General features: G+C 42.6%; 1 pseudogene across 1 annotated transcript; it reads right to left on the bottom strand.

The window, feature by feature from the left end:
- Positions 1-609: 609 nt before the first annotated feature.
- Positions 610-3507, bottom strand: LOC101000887 (annotated as a pseudogene). The gene has a single exon (XR_162123.5). The product of XR_162123.5 is annotated as a protein FAN pseudogene (transcript).
- Positions 3508-4537: the final 1030 nt, after the last annotated feature.

The raw sequence follows: 4537 nt of genomic DNA on the forward strand, positions 1-4537 counted from the left end.
CACATTGTCTTTCTTTTTTTTTTTTTTAGAGAAAAATATTTTTAATGTAGAAAAGTTGATAGCTATAATGAAATACAAACCATTCCTATACACAGTAAACTTACTGTTATAAGAACTGCTAAAACTTCTCCAGGTTCTTAGAATCTGGGTACAGCATTATAGAAAGTAACCGCTCTATGAAAACATACACCCAAAACCCAATGGGTAGCAATTGTGATAGATTAGGAAGACGAAACAGATTCAGAAGTAGCAGAGAATACTGCACATTTTGTTGGAAAATTCTTAATTGTTCAGTGCTTTCTGACAAGTTTCCCTAGCCCAATTTATCTCTTAGCTGTTCTCTGCTACCCAGTCCTGTCTTCTGACAATCATCATACAGGGATGATCATCTGCCTTACAATGTAACATGTTTTCCCTAGCACTGCCACATTTTATCTGCCTTAAGAGAATGGCAACTAATGGCTTTCAACGAAGTCACCATGATTTAGAAAGTTTAAAACCACAAATTTTCCATGTGGTAAAACTTCTAGCATTGCACATTCACCAGTCCGTTTAAAAGTTTGGTTTAAAAATGCATTAAAACTTAATATTCAGGAGAGGAAAAGGCACTTAATACTGCAATTTCCAGAAATAATTTGTCTGTCTTCCCCTCCTGTGATATGATGCTGCTACACTGTTCATTCATCCATATACATGTCACAGCACATGTGTGGCCCTGTGTTCTCTCACTGATTTTTGCTCCAAGGAGGTTCCAAACAAGCAGTTCACCAGACTGCCTTCCAGATAAAATGGAATTTCCATCCCAGACAAGGCACCTCTGGGGCTCATCTGACGTCATGGAGGAGATGAGCATTCCTGTCTGTACATCAGTGACATTAAGACAGCCATCTGCTCCTGTGCTGAGGACATGGCGGCTATCTGGGCTAAAAGCAGTGTCACATACAATCCCTGAATGGCATGGAATCTGGTGCATTAAGGTGGCTGTTTTGAGGTCCCAAATATTCACTGTGCCTTCTTTGGTGCCGGAAACTAACAGTGTGCTTGCAGGATTTAAACTGATTGTCTCTACACTGACATCATGTTCCAGCTCAGCTAGCAAGTCAAAGTGGTGTCTTTTGGTGCCTGGCATCTCCGCAGGAACACCAGACCACACCTTCACTGTAGAGTCCCACGATGCAGAATATAGCCTGTTGTCATGCCAACAGATCTTACCAACAGCATCATCATGTCCCATTAATGTGTCCTGGCGTCTTCCAAATGCTATGGAATAAAAATAGACATTATTATCCCATGAAGAAGTTATGACAGTGGCATCTCCTGGTAAAAGTAAACAAGACGATGAAGCCATATTTGAAAATGATATGCTTCTTTGTAGCATTTTCGATTCTTTAGAAAACATCTTCAAAGTGGAATCTTGGGATGTTGTGAAGACTGAGGATCCATTGCGAGAGACTGTGATTCCAGTAACTGCTTCTTTGTGGATTTTATAGTGCTCATGTAACTGCAGTTTGGTGATGTTATTCCAGGCCAGTGTTTTGCTTTCTTCGGTCAGGTCTTCAAAAGACTCTTCACCTGGAGAGACTGGGGAATCTGCCATAGAAGCGTTATAACTGGAGGTCTGGGACAAACTTTTAAATTTTGGGGTGATCCTTCGAGGATGTGGTGTCACAAATAGTTGTTTTGGTGTTTGCCCAAATTCCAAGATTTGCGTAAGCATGGCTACCTTCTCATCAGGATCCTGGATGCTGTTCAAGTCTACACCTCCTTCATAGGTCAGGGGATGAAATACATTATGGGCCCCAACTGCACCACTCCCTTTTTGTTTGTAGCCAAATATTAGATCAATCCACTCGTGAAGGTGTTCAGACACATAATTGCTTTCCAATGCATCTTTGCTCTTTTGGAGAAAGTCCTTGGGACTGGAGGCCCAAGGGGGAAGCTCCACATCATCAACCATCTGTCCTCCTTGTCTCTTTCCCAAATCCAACTTCAGGCTATTGACTAGAAAGCTCACATCATCACCATAGAATTCTGGAATTAACTCTTTAAAATCCGTTGCACCATCCAGACTGTTTTTCCAAGTTTCTGCAATACTGTTGAACATTCTATCTGCATTATCAAATCTTCCATTCTGTAGGCACAGCATATACTCTGGTGCAATCCTAACAAGATAAAAAAGTACATAACCCAGGGAAGAGTAGTGACTCCCATACTTGAACTTTGGTTCAGGCATTTCCTGGTAGCGTGTCAGTAGCCTCTCCAGCTGTTCCTTATTTAGGGCCCCCACTGGCTTACTAAGATCCCGGAAGTTTCCTGGATTTGACAAATCTAGTTCTGAGCTGGAATAATTATGTATTATCCATGGAAACACAGGGTACTGGGAGAGGTCGTTGCAGCTGCGGTCGGCCAGGTTGTTGAGATGAACGAGGTACTGATAGTTGGAAAAGAGTCCACGCTGCCACTGCAGCATGTAGCTCTCAGCAGTGTGCTCCGCCACATGGTGCTATAGGTATGTGGCAATGTAAAAATAGAGATCATCTCTATCTTGAGGTTCATAGAACTTTAGGTAGATGTCGGAACACAGATTGTCTTCTGTGCAAAATACTTCCAAGCCCAGAGGCATGAGGCCATGCCTCCTTTTGTAGATGCGGCGGACATCTTGGAGTGTTATTTGGACCACAGGTTTCGGGTAGCCATTGAGAGGCTGAAAATAGAGGTTTGTGTCCGTGATGCACACGTATCCAGCATTAGTCACCAGAGGCGTCACTATTTCTGCTTTGTATTCCATGTGCAGCTTTTCAGAAATGTTTTGGAACCTGTTTTGGTCAAATGATGTTCTAGCCAAACGAAACTGAAAAATAGCTGTTATCATGGCGGTTTGGTCACCCAATTTGTCAAGGCAGGATGCTCTGTGAAGCTGAAGCAACGTCTCCACAACATCTTCCACTTTCTCGGGAACATCCAATTCAAAAACATACTCCATTTTGCCCCTTTCTATTTTATATGGTGCGACAACATTATGTTCTTTAATGAAATATACCTGACTGAAAATGAGTGAAATACTCACAGATTTCGCCTTTGTGAAGTGTCTGTTGGCTCCATTTTCTCTATGCTTTCCTGTTTTTATACAGTCTCTCAAAGGAATCTTGATGATGGGCTGGGATATTGCATGTGGTTCAAAAATCGCTGATTTTGAACATATTTTTAAGGAGCCTCTGATTTTCCTTTCATGGTGACTGCCCTTGTGCAAAATGTGATTGGCTCTATGCTGTTCGGAGTAGTACTCCTCCAAGTTAAGCAGCAGCAAGGAAAATCCTCCCCAGCGAACGCCGGGGCTGGCGTGCTGGGCGCCAGGGTAAGGATCCACACCCCGACCCCGCGCGGCCTTCCGGGTGAGCTGCCCACGACCGCCGGGACTGCACTGCCAGCCGGCTCGGCGTGCTTCCGCTGCTGCCGGGTGGGATCTGGCCTGGGGCGTCATCTGGTTCCTGTCCCGGGCAGGCTCTGGCCTAGCGTGCCACATTTTCTTAATCCAGTCTGTCACTGATGGACATTTGGGTTGATTCCAAGTCTTTGCTATTGTGAATAGTGCCGCAATAACCATACGTGTGCATGTGTCTTTATAGCAGCATGATTTATAATGCTTTGGGTATATACCTAGTAATTGGATGGCTGGGTTAAATGGTATTTCTAGTTCTAGATCCTTGAGGAATTGCCACACTGTCTTCCACGATGGTTGAACTAGTTTACAGTCCCACCAACAGTGCAAAAGTGTTCCTGTTTCTCCACATCCTCTCCAGCACCTGTTGTTTCCTGACTTTTTAATGATTGCCATTCTAACTGGTATGAGATGGTATCTCATTGTGGTCTTGATTTGCATTTCTCTGATGGGGAATGATGATGAGCATTCTTTCATGTGTCTGTTGGCTATGTGAATGTCTTCTTTTGAGAAGTGTCTGTTCATATCTTTTGTCCACTTTTTATGTTTTTTTTTTCTTGTAAATTTGTTTGAGTTCTTTGTAGGTTCTGGATATTAGCCCTTTGTCAGATGAGTAGATTGCAAAAATGTTCTCCCATTCTGTAGGTTGCCTGTTCACTCTGATGTTAGTTTCTTTTGCTGTGCAGAAGCTCTTTAGTTTAATTAGATCCCATTTGTCGATTTTGCTTTTGTTGCCGTTGTTTTTGGTGTTTTAGACATGAAGTCCTTGCCTATGCCTATTACCTACGTTTTCTTCTAGGTATTACCTACGTTTTCTTCTAGGGTTTTTATGGTTTCAGGTCTAACATTTAAGTCTCTAATCCATCTTGAATTAATTTTCATATAAGGAGTAAGGAAAGGATCCAGTTTCAGCTTTCTACTTAAGGCTAGCCAGTTTTCCCAGCACCGTTTATTAAATAGGGAATCCTTTCCCCATTTCTTGTTTTTGTCAGGTTTGTCAAAGATCAGATGGCTGTAGATGTGTGGTATTATTTCTGAGGGCTCTGTTCTGTTCCATTGGTCTATATCTCTGTTTTGGTACCAGTACTATGCTGTTTT

This window comes from Papio anubis, chromosome 10 (genome assembly GCF_008728515.1).
Source record: "Papio anubis isolate 15944 chromosome 10, Panubis1.0, whole genome shotgun sequence".
Lineage (NCBI taxonomy): Eukaryota > Metazoa > Chordata > Mammalia > Primates > Cercopithecidae > Papio > Papio anubis.